The following is a 15,398-nucleotide window of genomic DNA, read 5'->3' as shown; positions in this document are numbered from 1 at the left end:
TTCTACAATTCGTAGATATTTTAATTTGCGAAACACAACATCTTCATTTAGTGTCAAACTTATTCCAGCGAATGCATAAAATCGTTCGAGATTGAGTAAATTAGACAGCAAAGTCATGACTTCCAATGGTATACAAGTACCTTTTAAGGAAAATATCCCTAGAGAAAATCATGATCGGGTCAATGTATTGTAAAATCTTTAGCTCTTTTAGATTCAGAGTTCTTCTTATGATTTCCGCAGCAAAAGGAGAATAATGAAGATAAAGCATGTTCAAGTTATTGAAAAGCAAAGTTTTTTCTTCAATACCATGATTTTATTCCTCAAGAGGATTTTATATATATATATATTAGCAAAGTTATTCAATTCTTGCAGAAACATATCTCAAATGTACAAGCTGAGGTATTACACAAGTGAAATAATATTCAATTGAAAATACGTCCAATACCTTAAGCAACTTCAACTGCAAAACATCTGTTTTGGAATATCTACTTGCATTGAAATAAAGATGCGGATTATACCATTGCTATGTCACATACGATAATCATGTTTCTCTTCAAGTGTAGATAGAAGGATCACTCCCCGTTGATCATATATGGATTTACTTAGGCATAGTTGGCGAAGAAGATCATGAATTTTCAAGTTCTTATCCTTCCATTATTCCTTCGTGTACAAGCCAAAATTAGACGTCTATCAGTTAACTCTTCTAGATACTCCTATGCCTATTGGACAAAATGATAATCACACCCAAGATAATGTCCAAACTAAATAGCAATAGGAAGAGAGTAATAACAACACCAAATATTAAAATGGGGTAAATATGATACCCGAAGAAGTAATACAATAATATTGATGAAAAACTTGGTAGTGTCAAAAGACTACTACTCAACACTCTTTTATTTCTTACAACTCACAATTATATTACTTTCACACTATTTTCTCACAAACTAAGAAGTAGTTTGTGGATTACTCTCTCTAATCTCTATTGCTTCTCTATTTTTTTTGGTGTCTTCTAGTGTTCAAATACTACTATATTTATAGAGTTTTTGAACCTCTTGATTACATCATTAGTAACATAAATGTGGTAGACAAATTCCACAAAATTTGTCCGTCAAACTCTACCAAACTTTGACTACCAACTTCCACAAATGTGGCTACCAACTTTTACATTTGTGGCTTGCCAACTTTCTCATTTGTGGCAATTAAATTTCAACAAATGTGGCTGTCAAATTAGTTGCTGCCAAGATTTTATCCCACAATGCCACCACTTCTAACCTTTTATTATTTCTAATCAACTTGGAAACATTAATCTCTTTATCTTCAGGAAAACCTCCAAAGAAAGAATTGATTGAAACTGTTCGGATACAGTACCAAAGAATCAGTTCAGATTTTCCTCAACATTCTTCCAATTATCATGTGTTGGGTCCATTTGACCAAGAAGTCTTGTAACGACAACAATCGAGAGAGGTAATCCTCGACATTGTAGTACAATATGCTTCCCTAGTTCTACAAGTAGAGGAGGAAACAAATATATTTTTGAATGATTTTTTGTGAAGTTCAAACTGTCACCAAGACTTATAAAAGACTTTATATGAAGTGGAAAATCAGGATAGCTGACATAATCGGCAGCATACAAGAGTAGAGTGGTTAATAGAATTTGGCTTCTATTGTTATCATTTGGAAATATTCTTTGTATTTGGTCCCATGCCTCAGTACTCCATCTATCATCTGTGACAATTAGAAATCTCCCAACCTTCAGACCTCTTTACACAATCTTCATTAGTTGATCATCGCTTATTTCTTAATTGCTTCCTGTAATTGTAGAGACAACTTCAAGAAACATTTGTCTCTCATTGTATTCTTCGAAGATAGTGTCCCATGCATCTTTATCAAACTGAGAACAAATATAATCATCATAAAATTTTTTGGCAAGAGTTGTCTTACCTATATTGCACATACCAAAAATTGGTACGATAGCTAAAACGTCTGTTTGGGCAGTGAGGTGTTCAAGTATGGCATTGAAGTCATCCTCCATCCCAACAATAGTATTTTCCTAAATTGTTTTTTTATTCTGGTGAGGACTTGTTCTTCAGATTTTCTTCAATGCTTGTTAAACTCAATCTGTGGCACTTCTTTCCTGAGAGAATCAACATCTTTTTCCACTTTTAGCAATTTTCCTCGAAGTATTTACAAGCCCCTTGTCATGTCCCACGGCTTTGTCATACCACTTGGGCATGAAATTAAAGAATTAGTGAGATAGCCTTAGTGGGAAGAGTCTAGAGTCTCAGAGAGGTTTGAAGAAGACTGTAGAATATTACTTAGAAGGCCTAGACTTGTAGAGAATTCTAGAAAAGTGGCCTATTTGTAAATATGTAGGGACTTGTTTAGCAAAATTTGTTTTTGCACTTTAGCCCTTAGGTGTGAAGTATACATAGGAGAGCATTCATTTGTAACAAATCAAGAAAAAGCAAGAAATATTACAAGATCGTGAAAATATCGTAAGTTGCTGAGTGTCGTACAGAGAGTTTAGTTGAAGTCTAAGTTCGTGACATCCTTCTCTATATCAGCTAAAACAATGCTTCTTAGGCTTGAATCAACTTTATCTTCTGCTTTGTATATTACATCTCTGATCCTCTTTTCTATAACCTTAAGAGTTTCAATGTCTTTGGCTTCCTTTGTCGTATCGTCAAGAAAAACTTGCATAGCAGAAAGACTTTGATAGAGAGATTGAACATGTTGTGTACAGCTTCAACAAACCAAAGATCGGTTATGTTTGAAGAGTACTTGTTCCAATGTATACATAAGTGAAGAAAGAGCAGAATATTTCTATTTATAGGTTTTAAGTATTATTTTATAAATTCCTTGATATTTAAATCCCGCTCGAAGCACGGGTAATTTTACTAGTGTATACATTGTGAGACAAGGTGTAGTGCACTCATTGAGTTCACCAACAAGCCCGTGCAGTTTAAAATAATAATTAATTTAAATTTTGAAAAGTTCGTGTAGAAAATATATATATGATATGTTTTCATTAGAATTTACAACCTTAAATAAATGTATGTGTTGAAGTTAAAAGAAAGCCACTAAGGATTAGTTTTGTTCATTGACAAAACTATTTAGCACTATAATTTTGTTAGTAATATATCAAAAAAGTATATTTTGATGTTTATGTTCCATACCCTCCAAGTGAATGACAATTGTTGTAAAGAAAAGAAAGTAAAGGAGAAAGTGAACTGAAAAATAGAGCATAAGAGAAGAAAAAGCCACTGTGGTCTTCTTTATTTCTGATGCAACTTGAAACTAAGAGTTAAATAGGCTTACAACGGAACTGAAATACTAAATTTTAGGTACGCACTTGGTCAAGTATCATTGAATCACTTCTGAACACCCCCCGATCCAAACATGCAAACTCCAAGTTGACCTCTGAAGAACTCGTGCTTTGCTTAGGGAAGTGACTTTGTGAAGATGTATGATATTTACTCGTTTGTAACACAAGACTTCAAAATAATTTCACCAGTAGAGACAAGACCTCAAATATAGTGATATTGAAAAAGTTCAGTTGCACACGGTTTCTGATTAAAATCTGCAACAAAATTGCTCGACAAGCTTTAGAGGTTTCTACAATATATTCAGCCTATGAAGTTGATAAGGCCACCACTTCCTGCTTCTTTGAACTCCATGAAACTTCTCCAGAGCCAAGATTAAATGAGAAACCATGTGTTCTCTTTCTATCATAAATGATGCATGCATAATCACTATCAGTAAAGAATGTGAAATTTGTTATCTTAGAATACCAAATTTCATGCTCTGTTGTCCCAGCTATATATCTCAGTACGCTATTTTTAGCTCCAAGGTGAAGCTTGCTTGGATTGTGCATAAATCTCAATATGGCTCTAACAGAAAGCAATGTATTGTCTTGTATGGGACAAATAATTCAAACCACCAACCAGACTTCTAAAATAAGTCGCATTTTCCATTTCAAAACCATCATCACAACAAACTTCTCATTAATATTCATCGGCATAGCAGCAACTTTACAATTTACCATAGTAAAATTTTTCAAAAAAAATGTTGCATATTATTTTTGTTATAGAAATATGCCTTCAATTTCCTGTTTCACCTCAAGACCAAGAAAATAATGCTACAGACTCAAATCAGACATCTCAATTTTTTTTATCATGCAGATCTTAAATTCAGTGACGATAGACTCACTCGAACCCATATATATCATATCGTCAACGTAAAAACATACCACCAAAAAATCATTTTTATCTTCTTGCTTTACATAAAGAGTAGGCTCATTGTTACCTCTTTCAAAACCATTCCCATGGAAATATCAATCAATCTTAAAGCACCATGTCTGTGACGCTTGTTTTAAGACATAGAGTGCCTTTTTAAAACATGTAGACCTTATCTTATTTGCCATTAACTACAAACCTTCAGGCTGTGAAACATAGACCTCCTCTCTCAAATAACAATTTAAAAAGGCAAATTTATCATCGAATTGGTACAGTAGCCAACTTAAATTAGCAGCCAAGGCTAAAAATGTTCTCACAGTCTTAAATAGGGCAACATGAGAACATGTTTCTTCAAAGTTAGTACCTTGTTGTTGGGAAAAACCCTTTGCGATGAACCTTGCCTTGTGTTTTTGGATGCTGCCACCAGCATATACTTTTAAACACCCATTTGAGCCCATTTGAGCCCAATAGCTTTCTTTCCTTTCGGCAAATTTACGAACTCCATATCCGATTAATTTTGAATAGACAACAACTCCTCTTCCATAGTTTTGCACCATTTATCCTCTCTTTCAGCATTTTCAAAGTAAATACGATCTAAAAGAAGTAAAGCAAAAGTACAAGATGTATTGTCAACATATGTGGGATTTGTTTTTTTATCCCTTGTTGATCTTCGTAATGCAGTTGTCTTAGCTGAGGGTTATTTCAATGTTGAAGATGTTGCTGGTGCAATTGATGAGACACTCGATAGACTTACCAAAAAAGGATATGCTACATACTCTTGATGAACAATATTGTCAGAATGCAGAAATTAAATATTTGAACTTTCATTTCCTGAATTAATGTTCCAACTTGCATCTTTATTGAACACAACATTTTTATTTACCATTTTCTCACTCACTTGATTATATAACTTATAGGCTTTGGATTGTGTTCTATATCCAATAAAGATATATTTTTCACATGTGAGAAAATCCTTTAACAATTCCATTGATGCTAATCTTGAAGCAAACTAGATCATAAAACATTACTTTTCATAAATCAGGCACAACTTTTCGTGAAAACATCTTTCATAGATTCAAGCTTCTTTATGAATTCATGTCTTTTAGGGTTGATAATCAAGAATAATGCCTGGGTTCATGTGAAATCAATAGTAAAACATGTAATTGATTAAAAAAAAATCATAATAAGATTAAAATCATACAATTGGATCAACACAATTTGAACCTATGAATGATTGAATGAAATTCTAATCAATTTTGGTGAAATTGAACTTGGAGAATTGAGAAGTTCTTGGGGCTCAATGGATGAATGAAACTCATTGATGAAGCCCTACATTCCTTGAGGATCAAAGCCCAAAATAAATGGAGGAGTTGGAGACTTGAAGCTTGAAACCCTAGGCGTTCTTCATTGATCTTAAGAGAATTTGGAGAGGATAAATGTGGATAGGATTGGAGATTTGAGTGAATACGAGAGCTGGGTAATTATAGGGGTAGAATGGTAGTTATAGAACTTAAAATTAGGGTCAAAACGACATAGTATAGGTATTAAATTCAAAGGAAAAGAGCCAAATATATACCCTTAAAAAATAACTGTTGGAGAACTATACGGTTTGGACTAACGGACCGTAGAAATTCCTATGGACCATACTGGTAAACCGTAGGTCGAGTTACTAGGGCCTAAAATTGGACAGCTTTCTACGACACCCTTCTACGGACCGTCTAAATTCCTACGGTCCATAGACCTCATCCATAGATATCAACTTTAACCTCAAAATCTTACTAAGTGTGGAACCTTTCTACAGAACCCATCTACAATCCGTTGAACATCCAACGACCCATCTTGTCCATTCGTATGTCAAACTTCAGAAACTTGAATTTCCTAAATCTGTACCTCATTCCTACGAGTGCCATCTACGATCCGTAGAAACTTCTATGAACTGTAGACTCGTTCTCACAGGATTCAACCAGTAGCCAATAATAAGAAGATTTTCCTTACCTTTTGACTTTCCAATTTTCGAGGTGTTACACCATTGACAATGCTTGTCAGTAATATGACTTACAATATTCTTTTTTCAAACAAATCATTATTTTCGGTGGAACCAAAGGTATTCTGAAGTACTTATTACGCTTGAGATGTACGACCATCTGTTTCTAAGTTTGACCCTAAGGCATTGAAGTGTGTTTTCTTGGATTATTCTTGTCTTCAAAAGGTGTAACGATGTTATTCTACTCAACTTTGAAAATATATGGTGTCAAATGATATGATATTTTTCAGAGATTACACCATTTTTTATACTCCACCTAAAATCACAAGTCAGGGGGACGAAGATGAGTGATTAGTATATCAGGTTACTTGTGTCACTACCACAAAAGAGACATTTAATGGCAATAGATTTTGATTTTTAGTAGCAATAAACCTTTTAGCGGCAATAAGGTTAATGTCATTGCATCCAGCGTCGCTAAAGCCTTTAGTGGCATTTATATAGAGTGCCGTTATATATCCATTCTATTGCCGCTAAAAGTAATTAGCCTTTAATGGCATTTATATAGATTGCCGGTAAATATTCATTTTATTGCCGCTAAAAGTAATTAGCCTCTATTAGCATTTATTACTTTTAGCAGCAACAAAATTGATATTTAGAGGCAATTATCATTATTTGTAATTTTTTTATATTTTGTGACATTTGTTATTTCTGGTAAAAATATGATAATTGCCAAAGACCTATTGTAGTGACAATTACTATGGTAAAACAAAAGATAATAATAGAAGAATTATGAAATTCAAACAAATCATTCATATAAAACAAGATCAATCAATACATCAACTTTCTTGTATTTTGGTGGTCAAAAAAAGGTATGAATTATGTAAACAGTAAGAATGTGTTCAAGTTATCAAAGAGAGAGAGAGATGATGTGTTCGACAATGAAAAGCCTAGGAGATTGAGTCCTTATTTCTTTTCCCCGGTGAAATTATGGCAGCTTGAATCACGACCATATGTGCAATATCGAAGGATCTTTAGATATCTGTAGAAAAGTTGTTGTGCTGCCAGAAATAAAGAAGAAAAATAAGTCAATCTAACAATCAAATAAAAATCTACTCAAGTAAACAACACGAACAAAATACACAGTAGATAGAAGTTAATGCAAGCATTGGACTTCATCTTTTTGCAGGGTCCTCATAATAGAATCATGTTTCATACTCTAATCCACAATTCATACAAAAGAACAAAAGTTATATGTCTTATCTCAACAATCTAACACAAGTAGAAGCGAAGATGCACCTTTTGTGCTATTCCAAAAACAAGTAAACAACATTCATGCAAAATAAGTCACCAAACCAAATGATATCATATAGTAGTAGCAAAATTGCAGCATTGCAAATTTTGCAAGTAGATTTCCCGAACAGTGTCTCAGAACGCAAAGTGAGGAAACAAGAAGGTCAAAGAAATTCAAATACTAAATTACTGTGATATCATCTATTTGCTGAAGGAGTCTTATGTCAATAGAGTGCAAATACCAACTTCAGAAAAACTGTTTCTTGATAGTAATTTACAAATGAAGAATTACAAGACTTTTTGTATGCTAATCATTGGTTGAAGCTAATGGATGCTAACACCAACAGTAGCATTTGCTACTCTTTCTGGTGCTTTCAATTTCAAAATAATAATCAGCCCAATTATATTGCTAATCATCCATAATCGTAGGAATGCAATCACCTAAGAGATTAATTACTCTCTGGGAGCGGGGATAAAGGAATATATTTTTAATTTTTTCATGTTTGGTTCATCAAAATTTTTGAAAAACATTCTCTAAGAAAATAAGTTCTTTATCAATGATTTCACAAGTGACATTCTACAACAACCTACATGAAGTTTCATTATTTACGGACAATAGTGTCATAAGAAATACAACTGAAGCAAGAGATAATACAATCGTACTATTGAGAAGGTGGGAAATTTGCTACAAGTAAACAATGAAGAGAAGGAATTGACAGTAGAAAAGAATCAAGTGAAGCAGGTTTCAAACAACATGGCTGAAGGAGTTGAGGAAGTTAATAAGGTAGATGATGATTAGACAACTCAACATCAAAATTTGATAGTAAATATTCCACAACAAACAACATCAACACAGGTACATGAGGACTCCAGAAAAAAGATTACATGTGAGGAAAAAGAACTCGTCACCAACTGACGACTTGAGAAGTGCTTATATTGCTTGTTCATTGCCACTATTGGCATTAGAAACCTAGTAAAAATCAACACACTAGATGAATAGATTTTATTATAAAGATAAAATGTTAGAACAAAAGCTTAAAACTTTGAAATCGGATAACCTGTCTAGTAGGGCTTCCATTGTTTTGAGGCCTGCTTAATTCAATAGGAGCATATTTCCACATGACTTGTCTCATCCATGATAATTATGAAACTAGCATTTCCTGATTCTTTCTCATCAAAATAATTTCTTTCGTCCTATTTTTTGTTCAATTCCTTCAACTCATTTATCTCTTGTTCTAACTTATGTGCTGCCTCATTACACAAACTATCAACACCAATATTTCGTAAGAATGATTTACTGCCCCATAACAGAGAAGGGGTTGGACCAAGTCCTAAACCATGGACATAACCACTTTTTTCATTTTTGAATACTTGAGAATACACATCTCCTTTCCAAGCAACACTGCCATTAGATTGTTCCTCTTGTGTCTCATCATTACTCATCTTCTCTTTCATCATGTCCTAAGAATAATTAAGATTACAATTTATGACACGATAATGTAATTTAAGTCACGTCCATGTAAAAAGTACAAAATCAATGTAATAAAACTGAGGAGCTTCAACAGAAAAGTTGAAGCTCAGCAATTCCTCATGTTTTAACCTTATGAGCAGTTTTTTTTCCTAATCAACTTTCAAGTTAGAATTTTCACAATTGAAAGATAAAAGTGAGTAAGAAATCTCACAACGACATTTGAAAACTACGCATCCAGTGGTCTACCATCTCTACGCTTTGTATGAATTAATATGTAGACTTTTGCGCACGTAGGCTCTATTCCGTCTATTGCCTAATGAAGTTAAATTGATGCAAAATAAATTACGTACGACCAAAACGAGTTATAACATCATATAGTAAGTAATTTATGCTTTTGGATCCTCCTGTGTGAGTCATTGTTTGTGTAGCTGTACTGATTTTATTTGCTTGACTACGCTTCTAGAATGAGAAAACAAAACTTTAGTTCTTACTAGTACAACATATTACTTATGTTCTTTGAAAACACCAGTGAAAGAACTATGTAAAAAGACTGTAACATCGAAAACATAACTTGAGACTGGCTGCACAAAACAAACTATACATTAGGGACATATTGTTGAAATGGGAATGTTTGTAGATCCTAGTTGTCCTCTGTGTGTTATGGCTAATGAGAGTGTCTCTCATCTTTTCTGTGCTTGTACTATCTCTTCTCATAAATGGCAGAAACTACTCACCGAGAATGGATTCCCAGTGAAGCTACTTACCTAGTTTGTACTCCATGAGGTAGTTATCTCTGATGATATGAGGTAAGAGATAACTATTTTAAAGTACAAATAGGAAATAGATGCACGCAGTAGCAACATTCTAGCACAAATAGAAGCAATGGCAGCACTCTAACAATAAATTTGTATTACCTAAAAAACAATTATAAAGTAGTATAACTATTTATGAGTTCAAAACATATTTTGGAAATGAAAATACAAAGTTACATGAGATTTATAATATAGGTTCTACTAATCAAGAAATGTACTCACTAATCTTCACTTTTTCAGAAAGCCTATATGAGACAAGATGGTTCCATTGATCCCTTGGTATGTGACTTGGTCTATTTTTCATCAAGGCATCTTTGGTCTTATATTTGGTCACATACAAAGCCTTCAAGTCGCATTTATAGTCTCTCCATTTTTTTCCTATCGACTTCTTCACAAACTCTTCTCCACATATCGGAATGGAGAACTTTTTCTGAAAAGATAGACAAAAGTTAACAAGATAAGATCATGTATAAAAAGAAATGATACTTGTTAAGAATAATAATTTTATACCTTCACAAACTCCACCTGTCTTTTCTTCATCATCAAATACTCGCCAATCATTTAGAGAGAAAAGTATAACAACTCACTGCTACTTGTATCAACAATTAACAAGCAGATGTATGATTTTTCATATTTCTCCTAAGAGGTTGATAGAGAGCCTAAGAAAACTAAGAGGAGAGCTCTGTACGTTCTTGGGGATGTATGCAACTATCAAATGATGGAATATAATCCTAGATTCAACTAGTACTAGATACATTCTCATGTAATTAGTTCTTATTATGCAGATAATCTATAAATTTAAGTTTCTAGAAAGAACATGGCTCATTGTTAAGCTCAATAGCAATATCAATAGAATTGTTATCCTCAGATGTTTGGGCTTAAGAGCAGCTCCGAGCTTTCATTAATTGTTGAATGTATGGTTGTACTTCTTCATCATGACGTTGTTCCGTTACCAACTAGCAACTCTATTTTGCATTTTCGTTCTACTTATCTATTTACTTCAAACTTGTAGAAGAAAATCGATTCAAACTTGTAGAAGAAAATCAAGAGTGCAGATTTGAAGAAAAGATTAAGGGAACAACACCATCCTTATTCAAATTAGAACTCAGAAAACTCTCCATGACAAAGTTAAGTGTTATATGATGGCATAATGCTCTGGACTGTTTCTTACAACCAAGTGCTCTTGTTATGTGTTCAAACAATTTTATAAGAAACCATTTGCTTTATTTAATATGGAAATTTTTTCGCTCATATAAGAAGTTATTAAGTTAGCAATAGTGTCCTAACATTAATCCTCACATACCTACTGTTTCTTACAACCAAGTTCTCTTATAACTAAAATGAGAGAGAGGGAGAGAGAAAGTGATAAAGAGAGAGGGAGAGAGAAAGAGAGAGAGAATTTAATCTCCGACCATATTGATATAAGAAACGTATATGCACCAGAATATAGAAATAATTTTAGTAACTAACAAACTACTACTTTCCAACTAAACCTTTCCATAACAGTCAGTCGTTGGAAAGATTATTTCCAGATCTTTCCTACAATATCTGGAAACACACATAACTCATCCTGAGCTAGGAGTTATGGTTGTTTTAAGTTGACCAAAAACTCAACTTAACGTACGTGACAAATTTACCAGATTTCTACTTTTTTCCAAAAATTGACTATTTCCAATTCTTAACTTCTTCCTAGTTATTTCAATTTGCGAGATGTTACAATATCTCCCCCTTGGAAACATTAATCCTCGAATGAGATTACTCTTACTAAGCTAAGGGTGTAACATCTAACATTCAGCTCAAACACCCAACAAGCAATGCAATTACAACATGCAATCTCATAAATTAAAGAGACTAAGAAGTGAATCAGTACCTTGATCTGGAATTTATCCGGTTTCAAAGAGGGGTGGATACCTCTTCTTCATATCTACTTCAGCTTCCCAAGTAGCTTCCTCAACAAGCTGATTTCTCCAAAGAACTTTGACTGATGCTACTTCCTTAGTCCTCAACTTTTGAACTTGACGATCTAAAATCTGAACCGAAATCTCTTCATAAGATAAGCTATCCTTGATCCCAATATCTTTCGTTAGTATGATCAACGAAGGATTACCCATGTCCTTCTTCAACATGAAGATGTGAAATACCGGATGAATCGTTGCTAACTCTTGTGGTAGCTCCAACTCGTAAGCTACATTACCAACCCTTTTTTATATTCTGTAAGGGCCAATATACCGAGACTCAGCTTCCCCTTCTTACCAAATCTCATAACACCCTTCATGAGTGAAACTTTAAGATATACCCAATCATCTACTTCAAACTCTAACTCCTTTATCCTAACATCAGTGTAGCATTTCTGACGACTCTGCACTATTTTCAACCTTTCTTGAATCACTTTCACCTTCTCCATAGCTTGATGAACTAAATCAGATCAACCCAAGATCACCAACTTCAAACCATTCAATAGGAGATCTGCATCTACTCCCATAAAGAGCTTCATAAGGATCCATCTGGATGCTAGAGTGGTAACTATTGTTGTAAGCAAACTCAATGAGAGGTAGGTGATCATCCCAATTGCCCTTGAAGTCAATCACACAGACCCTCAACATATCCTCTAAAGTCTGAATAGTGCGCTCTGCTTGACCATCTGTCTGAGGATGAAAAGCAGTACTCAGGTTCACCTTTGAACCTAAATCTTTCTGAAAAGATTTCCAGAATTCTGGAAAATTCTGCAGTAAATTGTGCACATCTATCTGAAATAATCAAAACTGGAACCCCATGAAGTCTAACTACCTTATGAAGATACAATTTGGCATAGTCATCTACGGTATGGGTAGTCTTTACCTGCAAAAAGTGGGCTGATTTTGTCATTCTATCAATAATCACCCAAATAGAATCGTATTGTCCGCGAGACCTTGGTAGACCTGTGATGATATACATATTAATCATCTCCCACTTCCATTTAGGAAGTTCTATATTCTGAGCTAAACCATCGGGCCTTTGATGCTGTACTTTAACTTGTTGGCAATTCGGACACTTAGCAATAAATTCTGCAATGCCCTTCTTCATACTACTCCACCAATAAACCTCTCTCAAATCGCGATACATCTTTGTGGAACTCGGATGAATGAAATATCTGGAGCTATGAGCTTCCTTCATGATCCTCTCTTGGAGTTCATCCACTCTTGGTACACACAACCTACCTTGATACCTCAATACGTCATCTCCCCCTTGTTCAAAAGCCAATACTTTTTGCTTATGAACATTTGCCTTCAGTTCAAGGAATAAAAGATCTTGGTCTTCCTTCTCTTTTACTTATGACACTAATGATGATTCAGCCCCATTCATCATCACTACTCCTCCTTCTGTGGAATCCATTAGTCGAACTCCTAGGCATGCAAGTCTATGCACATCTTTCGCTAACTCTCTCTTTTCTTCCTCAATATGGGCAGTACTACCCATAGACAACCTGCATAAAGCATCAGCAACAACATTAGCCTTACCTGGGTGATAAAGAATACTTATGTCATAATCCTTGAGTAATTCTAACCACCTCCTTTGTTTGAGAGTAAGCTCTTTCTGAGTGAACACATATTGAAGACTCTTGTGATTGGTGAACACATCCACATGAACACCATAAAGATAATGGCGCCATATTTTCAAAGCAAATATTACGGCAGCCAACTCTAGATCATGGGTTGGGTAATTCTTCTCATGAACCTTCAACTATCTGGAGGCATAACTCTAGACGCATCACAATACACCACAAAACCTTGAGTACTTTCCGGTAAGGTCAAAACTGGGCAGTAGGCAACCTCTTTTTCAATTCCTGAAAGTTTTTCTCACAAGCTTCAGACCATTGAAACTTCACTGTCTTCTATGTTAACTTAGTCAAAGGGGATGAAATAGACGAGAACCCCTCTACAAACCTTCTATAATAGCCAGCCAAACCCAAGAAACTCCTAATGTCAGTTGGAGATGTCTGTCTAGGCCAATTATGCACTGCCTCTATTTTTTTAGTATCAACTTTAATTCCCTCTCCAGACACAATGTGGCCTAAGAATGCCAAAGACTTAAGCCAAAACTCACACATAGAGAACTTGGCATACAACTCTCTATCTCTTAGAGTTTGGAGAACTATTCTGAGATGACTAACATGATCTTCTTCATTCCTCGAATAGATTAGTATGTCATCAATGAAGACGATAACAAACATATCTAAATAAGGCTCGAATACTCTGTTCATAATATCCATGAATGTCGCAGGCGCATTGGTCAAACCAAATGACATAACCAGAAACTCATAATGACCATAATGGGTCCTGAATGTTATCTTTGGAATATCACATTCCCTCACTCTTAACAGATAGTAGCCTGATTTGAGGTCTATCTTAGAGAAACAGGTGGCACCCTGAAGTTGATTGAAAAAATCATCAATTCTCGGAAGAGGATATTTGTTTTTGATGGTAACCTTGTTCAACTGACGGTAATCTATACACATCCTAAGGGAACCTTCTTTATTTCTCACAAATAAGACCGGAGCGCTCCAAAGTGAGACATTTTGTCGAATAAAGCCTTATCAAGGATATCTTTCAACTGTTCTTTAAGCTCTTTCAACTCTGCTGGTGCCATTCTATATGGCAGAATAGATATAGGACGAGTATCTAGAAGAATGTCTATACCGAAGTCTATTTCTCTCTCAAGAGTGACTCCGGGAAAATCATCAGGAAAGACTTTTAAGAACTCTCTTACTACTAAAACTGACTGAATAGGAAGTATCTCAACACTAGAGTCATTAACTCGGACTAAGTGATAGACACACCCCTTGGAAACTAACTTTCTTGCTTTAAGGTACGAAATAAAATGACCCTTAGGCACTGTTGAACTACTTTTCCACTCTAAGATTGGCTCATTTGGAAATTGGAACTTGACAACTCGAGTTCTACAATCAACTGAGGCATAACAAGCATGAAGCCAGTCTATACCAAGAATGACATCAAACTCTACCATGTCTAACTCAATTAAATCAACCATGGTACTCTTATGATTGACGAAAACGGGACAATCACGATAGACTCTCTCTGCTAAAATAGACTCCCCAAAAAGTGTAGAAACACAAAAGGGTTCACAGAGTTTCTTAGGAAGAACATCAAAACTATTTGCAACATAAGGGATCACAAAAGATAAACTTGCTCCTTGGTCTAGCAAAGCATAAACATCAAGAGTAAATATTTTGATTATACATGTGATAATATTTGGAGAGTTCTCTTTCTCTTGGCAACTACTGATCGCATAAAGACGGTTTACTCCTCCGCAGTACCGGAAGTAGCTCATCTAGGTACAGCCCTATCTGGTAGAGCAATTGATGAAGATTGGGTTCTATTTCCCTGATTCCCATTGCCTTGCTGGTTCTTGGGGCACTCTTTCATGAAGTGACCCTCTTGTCCACACTTGAAATAGCCTGTGGAACCATCGCGACATTTACCTGGGTGGGTTCTACCACACTTAGCACATGTAGGAGCCTAGTTACCTCCTTGTGCCATACTACCCTGAGATTGGGCAGGTCTAGCCCTGAAGTGCTGTGAATTCTGACTATTGTACTCACCTTTGTT

This window comes from Solanum stenotomum, chromosome 2 (genome assembly GCF_019186545.1).
Source record: "Solanum stenotomum isolate F172 chromosome 2, ASM1918654v1, whole genome shotgun sequence".
NCBI lineage: Eukaryota > Viridiplantae > Streptophyta > Magnoliopsida > Solanales > Solanaceae > Solanum > Solanum stenotomum.
This window is presented reverse-complemented; position numbering follows the sequence as displayed.